This window comes from Jatropha curcas, chromosome 11, assembly GCF_041381405.1.
Source record: "Jatropha curcas cultivar XTBG-Jc1 chromosome 11, XTBG_Jcur_1.0, whole genome shotgun sequence".
Classification (NCBI taxonomy): domain Eukaryota; kingdom Viridiplantae; phylum Streptophyta; class Magnoliopsida; order Malpighiales; family Euphorbiaceae; genus Jatropha; species Jatropha curcas.
The window spans coordinates 23,930,397-23,950,280 of record NC_143161.1 but is presented as its reverse complement, the minus strand read 5'-3'; positions in this window follow the sequence as shown (position 1 = coordinate 23,950,280).

The window sequence follows — 19,884 nt, the reverse complement described above, 5'->3', positions numbered from 1 at the left end:
CGTTTTATAAGCATTTGCAGCCATGGTCATTTGTTGCAAAATACTTAATATATTATATTCACTTAAACCATCTATGTTCCATTCATAGATTGTTGAAGCATTATATTTAAATTGAGATATAGTGTTAGGTTTATCAATAATGCCTAAGTCTGGTGCCCTATTTACTATTTCTCGATGATGATTTATAGGATTTAACTCAAATTGTTTATCATTTTCTGAGTCAGGTTCGCTGTCATCAGAGTTGGTGTTTTCTTCTATAATGTTTATATTTCGTGATGCTTGAGGAGTATTGGGGGCTACTTCTTGAGTAGTTTCAGAACGAACCTCAATTTTACTTAATTGGTCCTTTAATTTATTCACAAATTCTTTTTGACTTGATTGAGAAATTTGATAAGGTTTAAACATGTGAGTTTTTACAGTTTCTTTGCCTTTTATGGTTTCTGACACTAAAGGTTTATCTTCTAACATATGTTCTATTCGTTTTAATTGTGAGTTTAAACAAATTAAACTTGCATTACTAAAATTATTTTGTTCGATTATCTTTTTATTTACATCATTATCTTGAGCAATTTTATAAGGTGCACACATAATTTCATTGTCTTGATATTTTAATTTACTAATTGTTTTAGGAGGAAAATCACTTTTTAATGTTTGATCATTTACTATCCATTCTGGTCGTTTCTCTCTTATAGTAATTGGATTTAGACTTTTATGAGATTTATTTTCTTTAATTAATTTATACCATTCAAAGAAATTAATTTTAGTTTGATTATTGATTTTATATTCTAAATATTCATATTTTAATTCTTTAAAAGGATAAAGTTTTAATATCTTTTTCATTTTAAGTAAATTTTTAGTTTTAGATATTTCTTTTATTAAACTTTTCTCAATATCTATTTTACTAAGAACATTTAATTCTCTGTTTACATCATTAACATTTTCAGTGATAGCTGAAGCTGTTGGTGATTCAGGTGAATTAACTAAGGTTGACTGTTGAGTTACATAATTATCTACACGGTTATAAACTGCCTGTGGTATAGAATTACTATAATCAACACCTTTCATTTTTAAATTTGGAATATCAGAAGTAGAAAATCTTGGTTTTACTAATGTTTGAATTATTGGTTTAGGCTCAGTCTCTTTATATTTAGCATAAATAACAGAAGGTATGGATGAAGTAGGTTTATCATTTTCATCTGTAGTTACAGAGGAAGATGACCCTACCAACCTCATACTTTGACTTCTATTAAATTTTAAAGTTACTTTACCATCTTCAAATTGTTCAATTTTTTGCAAATTGACGTTTGGTTTTACTTTATCAATAATTGGATGAAGTAGATTTATAACACTTCCAGATGAATGGATTTTAGAGGGGGTTGTACCTCCTCCAGTTATTGATAAAGTAAAACCAAACGTCAATTTGCAAAAAATTGAACAATTTGAAGATGGTAAAGTAACTTTAAAATTTAATCGCAGTCAAAGTATGAGGTATACAGGGTCATCTTCCTCTGTTACAACAGATGAAAATGATAAACCTAGTTCCTCCATACCTTCTGTGATTTATGCTAAATACAAAGATAATGAATCTAAACCAATTATTCAAACCATAGTAAAACCAAGATATTCAACTTCTGATATTCCAAGTAAAATGAAGGGTGTTGATTATAGTAATTCTATACCACAGGCAGTTTATAACCCTGTAGATAATTATGTAAATCAACAGTCAACCTTAGTTAATTCACCTGAATCACCAACAGCTTCAGCTATCACTGAAAATGTTAGTGATATAAACAGAGAATTGAATGTTCTTAGTAAAATAGATATTGAGAAAAGTTTAATAAAAGAAATATCTAAAACTAAAAATTTAATTAAAATGAAACAGATATTAAAAACTTACTCTTTTGAAGAATTAAAATATGAATATTTAGAATATAAAATCAATAATCAAACTAAAATTAATTTCTTTGATTGGTATAATTTAATTAAGGAAAATAATTTTGATAGAAGTATAAACCCAATAACTATTAGAGATAAAAGACCAGAATGGATAGTAAATGATCAAACAATAAAAAATGATTTTCCTCCTAAAATAATTAGTAAATTAAAATATCAAGACAATGAAATTATTTGTGCACCTTATAAAATTGCTCAAGATAATGATGTAAATAAAAAGATAATTGAACAAAATAATTTTAGTAATGCAAGTTTAATTTGTTTAAACTCACAATTAAAACGAATAGAACATATGTTAGAAGATAAGCCTTTAGTGTCAGAAACCATAAAAGGCAAAGAAACTGTAAAAACTCACATGTTTAAACCTTATCAAATTTCTCAATCAAGTCAAAAAGAATTTGTGAATAAATTAAAGGACCAATTAAGTAAAATTGAGGTTCGTTCTGAAACTACTCAAGAAGTAGCCCCCAATACTCCTCAAGCATCACGAAATATAAACATTATAGAAGAAAACACCAACTCTGATGACAGCGAACCTGACTCAGAAAATGATAAACAATTTGAGTTAAATCCTATAAATCATCATCGAGAAATAGTAAATAGGGCACCAGACTTAGGCATTATTGATAAACCTAACACTATATCTCAATTTAAATATAATGCTTCAACAATCTATGAATGGAACATAGATGGTTTAAGTGAATATAATATATTAAGTATTTTGCAACAAATGACCATGGCTGCAAATGCTTATAAAACGCAGTCAATTATTTCTGATAAAGCTATTGCAGAAATCCTCATTGATGGATTTACTGGACAACTTAAAGGTTGGTGGGACTATCATCTCACTGAACAACAACATTTAGAAATTTTAAATTCAATTCAAGTCAATGATGAAGGTGAACCTATATATGATGAAAATGGTGAATTCAGGATGCTGTGTCATCTTTAATTCTCACTATTTCACTTCATTTTATTGGAGATCCATCTCACTTAAAAGATAAAAATGCAGAATTACTTAGTAATTTAAAATGTAAACACTTAGGTAATTTTCAAGAATATAAAACTACTTTTCTAACTAGGTTAATCTTAAGGGAAGATTCTAATCAAAGCTTTCGGAAAGAAAAGTTTTTGGCTGGACTACCTTATTTCTTAGGAGAAAAAGTTAGGGACAATATTAAACAACAATATGGTCAACCTATACCATACAATAAATTAACTTATGGTCAATTAATTAGTATAATTCAAAAAGAAGGTTTGCAAATTTGTCATGACTTAAAACTTCAAAGAACAATAAAATATGAAATGCAGAAAACTAAAAAAGAATTAGGATCATTTTGTAAACAATTTGATTATACTTTAAAATCTCCACAGAAATGTGATGGGCAATGCTCGCGAACACATCAATATAAAAAACAGTATAAAAATAAATATTATAAAAGACGATACAGGTCTACACCTAGTCAAGATAAATTTTATTCTAAAGAAAAATATAAACCCCATAGGAAGTCTAAAAAAAAAGCAACAAGCTAAAAATTCCAATAAAACCTCTTATAAAGATTTAACTTGTTATAATTGTGGTAAAAAGGGACATACTTCAAAATTTTGTAAATTTAATAAAAAGTTAAATGAATTACATTTAGATGAAGAAGTGTTAAATAAAATCCACGAATTATATCTGGATTCTGAATCTTCGGCATCTGAGGTTATAGAAAGTGAACATCAAATTGATGAATTAGGTACAACAACTAGTTCAGCTGATTATTCTATAAATATGCTAACTAAAGATCAAAGTACGCTTTTAGAAGTAGTAAATTCTATAGATGACCAAGACACTAAAGCTAAACTCCTTCAAAAACTCATTAAAAGTTTTGATGAAACCCAGATAGTAAAAGAGGATATAACTCCTAAAATTCAACATAATACTTATAATCTCACAACTATATTAAATAAAAATAAGCATAAAAAAGTAGAAGCAGAAAGTTCCACTAGTAATTTAAAAAATGAAGTTAGAAATCTAAAGAAGGAAGCTAGTGAATTAAAACGACAATTTCAACTTCATGATAGACTAATAAAGGTATTAGAATCTCAACTTATTTCTAGTTCTTCTTCTGATGAAGCAGAACCAGATAAAGATGAAATAAATCAATTAGATGAAGATGTAGATAGTAATTTTCTAAACTTATTACAAGAAATAACTTCAAGAAAATATTTGGTAAAAATAAATATTCAGGTAAATGATTTTGTGATAGATGCAATTGCACTGTTTGATACAGGTGCAGACTTAAACTGTATAAAATCAGATTTAATCCCTAAAAGATATTGGTCAAAAACTAATGAAAAACTAAGTACTGCAAATAAATCTAAATTAGAAATTATAGGTAAAACAGATGCACAAATAGTAAACCAAGGTTTAGAAATAAACACAGTATTTTTATTATCACCTCAAATAAATTATATGATTATATTAGGAACCCCTTTTATCAATTTAATAACACCATATTCAGTTAAAGAGGATTGTATTAAATTTAAAATAAGAAATAGTACAGTTAAGTTAGAATTCACTGAAAAACCAAAGAAGAAGCAATTAAATCTCTTAAAAGCTCATTCAATTAAAATATTAGAGATTAATTCTTTAATTAAATCTAGAGAAGAAGATTTAAAAGATGCACGAAATAATATGTGTTTAAACACAATTAAACAACAATTAGAGACTAAAGAAATACAAGATAAAATCACAACATTAAAAGAATTTATGGAAAAGGAACTATGTGCTGATCATCCACATGCTTTTTGGGATCGTAAACAACACATAGTAGATTTACCATATGAAAATGATTTGATGAAAAAACTATTAAAACTAAAGCTAGACCAATTCAGATGAATCCTGAATTGATAGAGCATTGTAAAAATGAAATTCAGGATTTACTCAATAAAAAATTAATATCTAAATCTAGAAGCCCATGGTCTTGTGCAGCTTTTTATGTAAATAAAAATGCTGAAATAGAACGAGGTGTTCCCAGATTAGTAATAAATTATAAACCATTAAATACAGCTTTAAAATGGATAAGATATCCAATCCCCAATAAAAAATATCTTTTAAAGAAATTATATAATGCAAATATTTTTAGTAAATTTGATATGAAATCTGGATATTGGCAGATTCAAATTGATCCTAAGGATAGATATAAAACTGCATTTACAGTTCCATTTGGTCAATACGAATGGAATGTAATGCCTTTTGGACTAAAAAATGCTCCTTCTGAATTTCAGAGGATTATGAATGATATTTTTAATCCTTATTCTAAATTTTGTATTGTATATATTGATCTTCATGAACATTTCACACACTTAAAAACATTTTGTATGATAATTCGACAAAATGGTTTGGCCTTAAGTAAAACTAAAATGGATTTGTTTAAAACTAAAATCAGATTTTTAGGTCATTATATTGAGCAAGGTAAAATTCAACCCATAGAAAGAACCCTGGTATTTGGAGAAAAATTTCCAGATGAAATTTCTAATAAACTCCAATTACAAAGATTTCTTGGATGTTTAAATTATGTAATAGATTTTTATCCAAACTTAAATTGTATGATAAAACCTCTGCATGATAGATTAAGAAAAAATGCTAGTCCTTGGACAGATAAGCATACCCAACTAGTTAAACAAATAAAATCTTTAGTCAAAGAAATTCCTTATTTATATATTCCTAATCCTATAGCATTTAAAATTGTTGAAACTGATGCTTCGGATATAGGATATGGTGGTATTTTAAAGCAACAACTTGATGGTAAAGAACGTATAATCCAATACACTTCAGGCCATTGGAACCCAGCTCAACTTAACTACTCCACTATTAAAAAAGAAATTTTGAGTATAGTAATATGTATAAATAAATTTCAGTCTGATCTTTTAAATCAAAAATTTTTATTACGTATTGATTGTAAATCTGCTAAAGATGTTTTACAAAAAGATGTTAAAAATCTTGCCTCTAAACAAATTTTTGCAAGATGGCAAGCATTATTAAGTGTTTTTGATTTTGATATTGAATTTATTCCTGGTACTAAAAATAATATTCCGGACTTTCTAACCCGTGAATTCTTACAGCACAATGGGTCGAAGGAAAGATAAAGAGAAAAGGAAATAACCTAAAGAGGAATCTACCTCACCTAGTAAAGCTCTTTCTAAGCACTCTGAAGACCTTAGTAAAACCTTAAACACTAAACCTACCCCCAGTAAAGACCTTAAAAAATGGATTAAGGAACTCTCTCAATCTCCAGAAGTTCTTAAAGCTTTACAGTCTATGGCTTCATCTTCAGCGGAGGATACAAGTATGTCTTCTAAATCTAAAGCGATCGTATCCGCTCATGATACGGCTATTCCATCTCAAACGGTAGATGGTAAAGAATTATCAAATCCGTTGATGGCTGTGGATTTGCCAAAAATCCAATCTAAATATACTAATAGTATACATAAATGGTTTTCAAAACCTATGTTTGATTTTGAAATAGAGATCGAGGAAGGATATAATAATATCAACCCTTGGCAAATAATAAAATCTTTTTATCCTGAGAATTGGTATTTTATGCCAACTGATTTCTCCAAAACTCAGGAGTACTATAGTGACATTTTGATTGACACAGGATCAGTCAAAATTAAACATACTTTTGATAAGAATATTAAACATTTAATTTCTTATTCCTCTATACAAATAAAACGCGTCATCCATCCTAAGGAATGACCCATATCTTCTCTTTATACCCCAGTAAAATTTAAACATTTGTATAACCATTGTACTACTTATAATTATTTTGATTATAAAGAAGCGTGGGAAAAGGTTTTTAGTATTCAAAATCCCACTTATACACACTCTTGGTTAATTTATTTTGACCAAACTACTTTTGCTAAGATTGGTAAAATTCCTAATTGGTTCAAACGTTGGTGGCAATTTAAAGGAATTTCTGAGGATATCATTCCTCATGAAATCCATTATCTATTTCAATTCTTTAAAACCCATTATAAACCTTCGCCTGAAGAAGTTCATATACCATCCCTGATGTATTTTTGTATGACCTTCTTTACACCTTGGGTTTACCAATGGTATTTTGATTCCCAATTTGTACCAGGAACCAATATTCCTATGTTGATAAAACGCCATAAAATTAAATGGTGGGGAGCTTTCAAGAACACCACCACTGAACTTAAAATTGGTCAATGGATTCATAATAAATTATCCAATCCCATTAAACCTGCTTTAACCTATGCTAGCACTTTGGCTATTCCAGAAAACCCACAATTTGGGATCCAAAAGGCCCAATGCCAAGCCCGGTTAGCAGCAGCTAAAACTCCTGAAGAGTATAAACTTATTTGTCAAGAAATGTTCGAACAGCTATCAACTGATTCGAATCCCATGGTAAAACCATCCTCCAGTAAAGCACTTGGTGCATCTTCTTCCAGTAAATCTTCCAAAACCAGTGGTAAAGGTAAACAAAAGATAAATTGGGTGTCAGTCTCTTCCTCGTCAGATTCTAACTCATCCACGGAGAATGATGATGATGGAGAAAGTATTCAATCCGCCATTAAAATTAAAAGCAAAGCAAGTCAAAAAGCTAAAGCTAAAGCAAAGTTAAAGCAGAAGGAAAAGAAGAAAAAACAAGTAAAAGAAGAAAAAACAAGTAAAAGAGAAAGTGAAAAAGAAAAAGCAGGACAGCTCATCGTCCTCTTCTTCATCCTCTTCCTCGGATACTTTGTAAAGAGCATCTTCAACAGTAAAAAGCCAAGGTACAGTGGTCGACATCTCGACAACCCACTGTTCATCCACAGTAAAAGCATGATGGCAGATACAGTACTGTACATCAATAGTAAAAGATTCCATATCTTGTTATTTAAAGAGAGCCTCTCCTCTTTGTGAAGGCATAAGCTTAGATTAGAAATAAAACCCTTACACTGATACGATCCCTCCTTCCATCCACTGTTATTGTAAGGATTCAAGGTTCGAAGTTCATTGTAAGTTAAACCCTAGTTTGAGCTTATCATTTAAATCTTGTATTTATATTTTATAAATAAATAAAGTTTGTATTTTATATTAAACTGCTACGAATATAAGTCCGTGTTTACGGCACTTTTCTCTTCTCCCTCCACACTCTGACTTAATTCTGGGGATCCCAGGTTAAGGTTGCAGGAACCCTAAACCTTTGTGTTAAATTGTTGATTAAATTTGTCATAAGTATGCTCTGTGGATGCAGCTTAGTCTGATCTTCCACATCAGAAATATTGTGTAAACTGTATGTTGATTCTGAAGTAAAATTATACTTAATGAATTATATAAGTATTCATATAAACCCAATTAATCATAGTATTTTAGTTCACAGTTATGATTTATCTTTAAATGTTTGTATCTGTATTTATTTAAATCCTAGTAATAATCTTAGCGCTCTACATATATATGACTTTATTTAAAATCAAGTTTTAAAGTCTTTATACAAATTAAAAAGCATAAGTATTTATCAACTTTAAGTTTTTGTTATAAAACATAAGTCTATATACGATAAACAATAAAAAGCATAAGTAAGTCTTTGTTTTTAAAGTCTTCAAGTCTTTATCATTTTATTTTCAAAGTCTTTAGTCTTTTATTTTTAAAGTCTTTTATAAGTCTAAAGTTTTTTGCTCATTAATTAAAATCTATAGTCTATAGTCATAGGTCTTTAGTCATAAAACACGCTTTTGTTGCTTTTGTTGGTATCAAAGCCTGTTAGACAAGATGGCTATGAGATTCAGAATTTTGAGTAGGGGTTCTCACAGTATGACCTGTGACGAAATACTGGCTCTTACCCTACCAAGACCCCGGGCGGCTAGCCACCGCGGGGGGTTGGCCTTGTCGTGAGGCAAGATATGGTGACTGTCTGTGCATTTGGCCGGGTCCCATGCCGTAAAACATGTTCTGAGGTACCCAATGCTTTTTACTATTTCTCGATGATTTATTCATCATCGAGAAATAGTAAATAGGGCACCAGACTTAGGCATTATTGATAAACCTAACACTATATCTCAATTTAAATATAATGCTTCAACAATTTATGAATGGAACATAGATGGTTTAAGTGAATATAATATATTAAGTATTTTGCAACAAATGACTATGGCTGCAAATGCTTATAAAACGCAGTCAATTATTTCTGATAAAGCTATTGCAGAAATCCTCATTGATGGATTTACTGGACAACTTAAAGGTTGGTGGGACTATCATCTCACTGAACAACAACATTTAGAAACTTTATATATTTGTTCTTTATCAACTTTAGGAATTTCCCATTCATCAATTGCTTTACTAAAATCTTGCAAAATTAATTCATTTCTATTTATGACTCTTTTAATTTCTGAGTTATCGGAGTCTTCAGATCTATTACTACTAGCCGATCTACATAAGAAAGGATCCATTTTATAATATACGATAAAATTTTTTGACTACCTGGTTATACCCGTTAGATGCCACTCACATGGGACTTACTCATGGGTTCAGTAGGCAAAGCCAAAACCTTTTATTATATATCATAAAATGAAGACTTTTTATGTATCTCTACCGCGTAGCACTAAATCTATGGCTCTGATACCAACAAAATGCCTCCCAGCGGTCTCCCATAAAACCGTGGATATTTCAGCATTTTTATTGACATAAAAAGCTGCACAAGACCATGGGCTTCTAGATTTAGATATTAATTTTTTATTGAGTAAATCCTGAATTTCATTTTTACAATGCTCTATCAATTCAGGATTCATCTGAATTGGTCTAGCTTTAGTTCTAATAGTTTTTTCATCAAAATCTTTTTCATATGGTAAATCTACTATGTGTTGTTTACAATCCCAAAAAGCATGTGGATGATCAGCACATAGTTCCTTTTCCATAAATTCTTTTAATGTTGTGATTTTATCTTGTATTTCTTTAGTCTCTAATTGTTGTTTAATTTTGTTTAAACACATATTATTTCTTGCATCTTTTAAATCTTCTTCTCTAGATTTAATTAAAGAATTGATCTCTAATATTTTAATTGAATGAGCTTTTAAGAGATTTAATTGCTTCTTCTTAGGTTTTTCAGTGAATTCTAACTTAACTGTACTATTTCTTATTTTAAATTTAATACAATCCTCTTTAACTGAATATGGTATTATTAGGTTTATAAAAGGGGTTCCTAAAATAACCATATAATTTATTTGAGGTGATAACAAAAATACTGTGTTTATTTCTAAACCTTGGTTTACTATTTGTGCATCTGTTTTGCCTATAATTTCTAATTTAGATTTATTTGCAGTACTTAGTTTTTCATTAGTTTTTGACCAATATCTTTTAGGGATTAAATCTGATTTTATACAATTTAAATCTGCACCTGTATCAAACAGTGCAATTGCATCTATCACAAAATCATTTACCTGAATATTTATTTTTACCAAATATTTTCTTGAAGTTATTTCTTGTAATAAGTTTAGAAAATTACTATCTACATCTTCATCTAATTGATTTATTTCATCTTTATCTGGTTCTGCTTCATCAGAAGAAGAACTAGAAATAAGTTGAGATTCTAATACCTTTATTAGTTTATCATGAAGTTGAAATTGTCGTTTTAATTCACTAACTTCCTTCTTTAGATTTCTAACTTCATTTTTTAATAGTGGAGTAGTTAAGTTGAGCTGGGTTCCAATGGCCTGAAGTGTATTGAATTATACGTTCTTTACCATCAAGTTGTTGCTTTAAAATACCACCATATCCTATATCCGAAGCATCAGTTTCAACAATTTTAAATGCTATAGGATTAGGAATATATAAATAAGGAATTTCTTTGACTAAAGATTTTATTTGTTTAACTAGTTGGGTATGCTTATCTGTCCAAGGACTAACATTTTTTCTTAATCTATCATGCAGAGGTTTTATCATACAATTTAAGTTTGGATAAAAATCTATTACATAATTTAAACATCCAAGAAATCTTTGTAATTGGAGTTTATTAGAAATTTCATCTGAAAATTTTTCTCCAAATACCAGGGTTCTTTCTATGGGTTGAATTTTACTTTGCTCAATATAATGACCTAAAAATCTGATTTTAGTTTTAAACAAATCCATTTTAGTTTTACTTAAGGCCAAACCATTTTGTCGAATTATCATACAAAATGTTTTTAAGTGTGTGAAATGTTCATGAAGAGTTGTACTAAAAATAAGTACATCATCAATATATACAATACAAAATTTAGAATAAGGATTAAAAATATCATTCATAATCCTCTGAAATTCAGAAGGAGCATTTTTTAGTCCAAAAGGCATTACATTCCATTCATATTGACCAAATGGAACTGTAAATGCAGTTTTATATCTATCCTTAGGATCAATTTGAATCTGCCAATATCCAGTTTTTATATCAAATTTACTAAAAATATTTGCATTATATAATTTCTTTAAAAGATCTTTTTTATTGGGGATTGGATATCTTATCCATTTTAAAGCTGTATTTAATGGTTTATAATTTATTACTAATCTGGGAACACCTCGTTCTATTTCAGCATTTTTATTTACATAAAAAGCTGCACAAGACCATGGGCTTCTAGATTTATATATTAATTTTTTATTGAGTAAATCCTGAATTTCATTTTTACAATGCTCTATCAATTCAGGATTCATCTGAATTGGTCTAGCTTTAGTTTTAATAGTTTTTTCATCAAAATCTTTTTCATATGGTAAATCTACTATGTGTTGTTTACGATCCCAAAAAGCATGTGGATGATCAGCACATAGTTCCTTTTCCATAAATTCTTTTAATGTTGTGATTTTATCTTGTATTTCTTTAGTCTCTAATTGTTGTTTAATTGTGTTTAAACACATATTATTTCGTGCATCTTTTAAATCTTCTTCTCTAGATTTAATTAAAGAATTAATCTCTAATATTTTAATTGAATGAGCTTTTAAGAGATTTAATTGCTTCTTATTTGGTTTTTCAGTGAATTCTAACTTAACTGTACTATTTCTTATTTTAAATTTAATACAATCCTCTTTAACTGAATATGGTGTTATTAAATTGATAAAAGGGGTTCCTAATATAATCATATAATTTATTTGAGGTGATAATAAAAATACTGTGTTTATTTCTAAACCTTGGTTTACTATTTGTGCATCTGTTTTACCTATAATTTCTAATTTAGATTTATTTGCAGTACTTAGTTTTTCATTAGTTTTTGACCAATATCTTTTAGGGATTAAATCTGATTTTATACAGTTTAAGTCTGCACCTGTATCAAACAGTGCAATTGCATCTATCACAAAATCATTTACCTGAATATTTATTTTTACCAAATATTTTCTTGAAGTTATTTCTTGCAATAAGTTTAGAAAATTACTATCTACATCTTCATCTAATTGATTTATTTCATCTTTATCTGGTTCTGCTTCATCAGAAGAAGAACTAGAAATAAGTTGAGATTCTAATACCTTTATTAGTCTATCATGAAGTTGAAATTGTCGTTTTAATTCACTAGCTTCCTTCTTTAGATTTCTAACTTCATTTTTTAAATTACTAGTGGAACTTTCTGCTTCTACTTTTTTATGCTTATTTTTATTTAATATAGTTGTGAGATCATAAGTATTAGGTTGAATTTTAGGATTTATATCCTCTTTTACTATCTGGGTTTCTTCAAAACTTTTAATGAGTTTTTGAAGGAGTTTAGCTTTAGTGTCTTGGTCATCTATAGAATTTACTACTTCTAAAAGCGTACTTTGATCTTTAGTTAACATATTTATAGAATAATCAGATGAACTAGTTATTGTACCTAATTCATCAATTTGATTTCCACTTTCTATAGCCTCGGATTCTGAAGAATCAGAATCAAGATATAATTCGTGGATTTTATTTAACACTTCTTCTTCTAAATGTAATTCATTTAACTTTTTATTAAATTTACAAAATTTTGAAGTATGTCCCTTTTTACCACAATTATAACAAGTTAAATCTTTATAAGAGGTTTTATTGGAATTTTTAGCTTGTTGCTTTCTTTTAGACTTCCTATGGGGTTTATATTTTTCTTTAGAATAAAATTTATCTTGACTAGGTGTAGACATGTATTGTCTTTTATAATATCTATTTTTATACTGTTTTTTAGATTTATGTATTCGCGAGCAATGCCCATCACATTTCTGTGGAGATTTTAAAGTATAATCAAATTGTTTACAAAATGATCCTAATTCTTTTTTAGTTTTCTGCATTTCATATTTTATTGTTCTTTGAAGTTTTAAGTCATGACAAATTTGCAAACCTTCTTTTTGAATTATACTAATTAATTGACCATAAGTTAATTTATTGTATGATATAGGTTGACCATATTGTTGTTTAATATTGTTTCTAACTTTTTCTCCTAAGAAATAAGGTAGTCCAGCCAAAAACTTTTCTTTCCAAAAGCTTTGATTAGAGTCTTCCCTTAACATTAACCTAGTTAGAAAAGTAGTTTTATATTCTTGAAAATTACCTAAGTGTTTACATTTTAAATTACTAAGTAATTCTGCATTTTTATCTTTTAAGTGAGATGGATCTCCAATAAAATGAAGTGAAATAGTGAGAATTAAAGATGACACAGCATCCTGAATTACTTCACCATTTTCATCATATATAGGTTCACCTTCATCATTGACTTGAATTGAATTTAAAATTTCTAAATGTTGTTGTTCAGTGAGATGATAGTCCCACCAACCTTTAAGTTGTCCAGTAAATCCAGCAATGAGGATTTCTGCAATAGCTTTATCAGAAATAATTGACTGCGTTTTATAAGCATTTGCAGCCATGGTCATTTGTTGCAAAATACTTAATATATTATATTCACTTAAACCATCTATGTTCCATTCATAGATTGTTGAAGCATTATATTTAAATTGAGATATAGTGTTAGGTTTATCAATAATGCCTAAGTCTGGTGCCCTATTTACTATTTCTCGATGATGATTTATAGGATTTAACTCAAATTGTTTATCATTTTCTGAGTCAGGTTCGCTGTCATCAGAGTTGGTGTTTTCTTCTATAATGTTTATATTTCGTGATGCTTGAGGAGTATTGGGGGCTACTTCTTGAGTAGTTTCAGAACGAACCTCAATTTTACTTAATTGGTCCTTTAATTTATTCACAAATTCTTTTTGACTTGATTGAGAAATTTGATAAGGTTTAAACATGTGAGTTTTTACAGTTTCTTTGCCTTTTATGGTTTCTGACACTAAAGGTTTATCTTCTAACATATGTTCTATTCGTTTTAATTGTGAGTTTAAACAAATTAAACTTGCATTACTAAAATTATTTTGTTCGATTATCTTTTTATTTACATCATTATCTTGAGCAATTTTATAAGGTGCACACATAATTTCATTGTCTTGATATTTTAATTTACTAATTGTTTTAGGAGGAAAATCACTTTTTAATGTTTGATCATTTACTATCCATTCTGGTCGTTTCTCTCTTATAGTAATTGGATTTAGACTTTTATGAGATTTATTTTCTTTAATTAATTTATACCATTCAAAGAAATTAATTTTAGTTTGATTATTGATTTTATATTCTAAATATTCATATTTTAATTCTTTAAAAGGATAAAGTTTTAATATCTTTTTCATTTTAAGTAAATTTTTAGTTTTAGATATTTCTTTTATTAAACTTTTCTCAATATCTATTTTACTAAGAACATTTAATTCTCTGTTTACATCATTAACATTTTCAGTGATAGCTGAAGCTGTTGGTGATTCAGGTGAATTAACTAAGGTTGACTGTTGAGTTACATAATTATCTACACGGTTATAAACTGCCTGTGGTATAGAATTACTATAATCAACACCTTTCATTTTTAAATTTGGAATATCAGAAGTAGAAAATCTTGGTTTTTCTAATGTTTGAATTATTGGTTTAGGCTCAATCTCTTTATATTTAGCATAAATAACAGAAGGTATGGATGAAGTAGGTTTATCATTTTCATCTGTAGTTACAGAGGAAGATGACCCTACCAACCTCATACTTTGACTTCTATTAAATTTTAAAGTTACTTTACCATCTTCAAATTGTTCAATTTTTTGCAAATTGACGTTTGGTTTTACTTTATCAATAACTGGATGAGGTACAACCCCCTCTACAATCCATTCGTCTGGAAGTGTTATATCCTTCCATTGGATGGTTTTAGGAATTACTGTGTTTGTTTTAGTCAAGTCTGTTTGAAGAAATCTTGTTTCACCAATTTTAGATTGTAATTTATATTTAGTACCAAAAGCTGAATTCATTGCCTTATAATGAATTTTATAAATTAAAGCTATAGGAATTGATCCTTGCTTCATTTTATAATTATGAGTTTTAATTTCCAAAACTATACTTTCCAAAATATTTAAATCATTTAACGAGACAGTCATATCGGGATAAACCTCAAAAGAGATCGGTCCTTCACTTAAGCTAGTCTCAACGGATCCTAATAAAGAATCTTGAAAATTTAAAAATCTAGCATCTCTTACTACTGCCAGAATACTAGTATTTAATCCTTCTCTGGTTAAAGGTTTTATTCCTACTTGAATTAATCCTATATGAATATATTTATATTTTTTACTTTTATGATGTTGCAAAGTTTTAGAAGATAAAAGAGTTATTCTTTCAAAGGGTTTACTTAATTGAAAATCTCTTTCTTCGGTTTTAATTACATAATCTGTTTTAAATAAATTAAATTTAGAAACTTTATATATTTGTTCTTTATCAACTTTAGGAATTTCCCATTCATCAATTGCTTTACTAAAATCTTGCAAAATTAATTCATTTCTATTTATGACTCTTTTAATTTCTTAGGCAAGATTTTTAACATCTTTTTGTAAAACATCTTTATCAGATTTACAATCAATACGTAATAAAAATTTTTGATTTAAAATATCAGACTGAAATTTATTTATACATATTACTATACTCAAAATTTCTTTTTTAATAGTGGAGTAGTTAAGTTGAGCTGGGTTCCAATGGCCTGAAGTGTATTGGATTATACGTTCTTTACCATCAAGTTGTTGCTTTAAAATACCACCATATCCTATATCCGAAGCATCAGTTTCAACAATTTTAAATGCTATAGGATTAGGAATATATAAATAAGGAATTTCTTTGACTAAAGATTTTATTTGTTTAACTAGTTGGGTATGCTTATCTGTCCAAGGACTAGCATTTTTTCTTAATCTATCATGCAGAGGTTTTACATACAATTTAAGTTTGGATAAAAATCTATTACATAATTTAAACATCCAAGAAATCTTTGTAATTGGAGTTTATTAGAAATTTCATCTGGAAATTTTTCTCCAAATACCAGGGTTCTTTCTATGGGTTGAATTTTACCTTGCTCAATATAATGACCTAAAAATCTGATTTTAGTTTTAAACAAATCCATTTTAGTTTTACTTAAGGCCAAACCATTTTGTCGAATTATCATACAAAATGTTTTTAAGTGTGTGAAATGGTCATGAAGAGTTGTACTAAAAATAAGTACATCATCAATATATACAATACAAAATTTAGAATAAGGATTAAAAATATCATTCATAATCCTCTGAAATTCAGAAGGAGCATTTTTTAGTCCAAAAGGCATTACATTCCATTCATATTGACCAAATGGAACTGTAAATGCAGTTTTATATCTATCCTTAGGATCAATTTGAATCTGCCAATATCCAGTTTTTATATCAAATTTACTAAAAATATTTGCATTATATAATTTCTTTAAAAGATCTTTTTTATTGGGGATTGGATATCTTATCCATTTTAAAGCTGTATTTAATGGTTTATAATTTATTACTAATCTGGGAACACCTCGTTCTATTTCAGCATTTTTATTTACATAAAAAGCTGCACAAGACCATGGGCTTCTAGATTTATATATTAATTTTTTATTGAGTAAATCCTGAATTTCATTTTTACAATGCTCTATCAATTCAGGATTCATCTGAATTGGTCTAGCTTTAGTTTTAATAGTTTTTTCATCAAAATCTTTTTCATATGGTAAATCTACTATGTGTTGTTTACGATCCCAAAAAGCATGTGGATGATCAGCACATAGTTCCTTTTCCATAAATTCTTTTAATGTTGTGATTTTATCTTGTATTTCTTTAGTCTCTAATTGTTGTTTAATTGTGTTTAAACACATATTATTTCGTGCATCTTTTAAATCTTCTTCTCTAGATTTAATTAAAGAATTAATCTCTAATATTTTAATTGAATGAGCTTTTAAGAGATTTAATTGCTTCTTCTTTGGTTTTTCAGTGAATTCTAACTTAACTGTACTATTTCTTATTTTAAATTTAATACAATCCTCTTTAACTGAATATGGTGTTATTAAATTGATAAAAGGGGTTCCTAATATAATCATATAATTTATTTGAGGTGATAATAAAAATACTGTGTTTATTTCTAAACCTTGGTTTACTATTTGTGCATCTGTTTTACCTATAATTTCTAATTTAGATTTATTTGCAGTACTTAGTTTTTCATTAGTTTTTGACCAATATCTTTTAGGGATTAAATCTGATTTTATACAGTTTAAGTCTGCACCTGTATCAAACAGTGCAATTGCATCTATCACAAAATCATTTACCTGAATATTTATTTTTACCAAATATTTTCTTGAAGTTATTTCTTGTAATAAGTTTAGAAAATTACTATCTACATCTTCATCTAATTGATTTATTTCATCTTTATCTGGTTCTGCTTCATCAGAAGAAGAACTAGAAATAAGTTGAGATTCTAATACCTTTATTAGTCTATCATGAAGTTGAAATTGTCGTTTTAATTCACTAGCTTCCTTCTTTAGATTTCTAACTTCATTTTTTAAATTACTAGTGGAACTTTCTGCTTCTACTTTTTTATGCTTATTTTTATTTAATATAGTTGTGAGATCATAAGTATTATGTTGAATTTTAGGAGTTATATCCTCTTTTACTATCTGGGTTTCATCAAAACTTTTAATGAGTTTTTGAAGGAGTTTAGCTTTAGTGTCTTGGTCATCTATAGAATTTACTACTTCTAAAAGCGTACTTTGATCTTTAGTTAGCATATTTATAGAATAATCAGCTGAACTAGTTATTTTTACCTAATTCATCAATTTGATGTTCACTTTCTATAACCTCAGATGCCGAAGATTTAGAATCCAGATATAATTCGTGGATTTTATTTAACACTTCTTCATCTAAATGTAATTCATTTAACTTTTTATTAAATTTACAAAATTTTGAAGTATGTCCCTTTTTACCACAATTATAACAAGTTAAATCTTTATAAGAGGTTTTATTGGAATTTTTAGCTTGTTGCTTTTCTTTAGACTTCCTATGGGGTTTATATTTTTCTTTAGAATAAAATTTATCTTGACTAGGTGTAGACCTGTATCGTCTTTTATAATATTTATTTTTATACTGTTTTTTAGATTGATGTGTTCGCGAGCATTGCCCGTCACATTTCTGTGGAGATTTTAAAGTATAATCAAATTGTTTACAAAATGATCCTAATTCTTTTTTAGTTTTTTGCATTTCATATTTTATTGTTCTTTGAAGTTTTAAGTCATGACAAATTTGCAAACCTTCTTTTTGAATTATACTAATTAATTGACCATAAGTTAATTTATTGTATGGTATAGGTTGACCATATTGTTGTTTAATATTGTTCCTAACTTTTTCTCCTAAGAAATAAGGTAGTCTAGCCAAAAACTTTTCTTTCCAAAAGCTTTGATTAGAGTCTTCCCTTAACATTAACCTAGTTAGAAAAGTAGTTTTATATTCTTGAAAATTACCTAAGTGTTTACATTTTAAATTACTAAGTAATTCTGCATTTTTATCTTTTAAGTGAGATGGATCCCCAATAAAATGAAGTGAAATAGTGAGAATTAAAGATGACACAGCATCCTGAATTACTTCACCATTTTCATCATATATAGGTTCACCTTCATCATTGACTTGAATTGAATTTAAAATTTCTAGTTGTTGTTGTTCAGTGAGATGATAGTCCCACCAACCTTTAAGTTGTCCAGTAAATCCAGCAATAAGGATTTCTGCAATAGCTTTATCAGAAATAATTGACTGCGTTTTATAAGCATTTGCAGCCATAGTCATTTGTTGCAAAATACTTAATATATTATATTCACTTAAACCATCTATGTTCCATTCATAAATTGTTGAAGCATTATATTTAAATTGAGATATAGTGTTAGGTTTATCAATAATGCCTAAGTCTGGTGCCCTATTTACTATTTCTCGATGATGATTTATAGGATTTAATTCAAATTGTTTAGCATCTTCTGAGTCAGGTTCACTGACATCAGAGTTGGTGTTTTCTTCTATAATGTTTATATTTCGTGATGCTTGAGGAGTATTGGGGGCTACTTCTTGAGTAGTTTCAGAACGAACCTCAATTTTACTTAATTGGTCTTATAATTTATTCACAAATTCTTTTTGACTTGATTGAGAAATTTGATAAGGTTTAAACATCTGAGTTTTTACAGTTTCTTTTCCTTTTATGGTTTCTGACACTAAAGGTTTATCTTCTAACATATGTTCTATTCGTTTTAATTGTGAGTTTAAACAAATTAAACTTGCATTACTAAAGTTATTTTGTTCAATTATCTTTTTATTTACATCATTATCTTGAGCAATTTTATAAGGTGCACAAATAATTTCATTGTCTTGATATTTTAATTTACTAATTGTTTTAGGAGGAAAATCATTTTTTATTGTTTGATCATTTACTATCCATTCTGGTCTTTTATCTCTAATAGTTATTGGGTTTATACTTCTATCAAAATTATTTTCCTTAATTAAATTATACCAATCAAAGAAATTAATCTTAGTTTGATTATTGATTTTATATTCTAAATATTCATATTTTAATTCTTCAAAAGAGTAAGTTTTTAATATCTGTT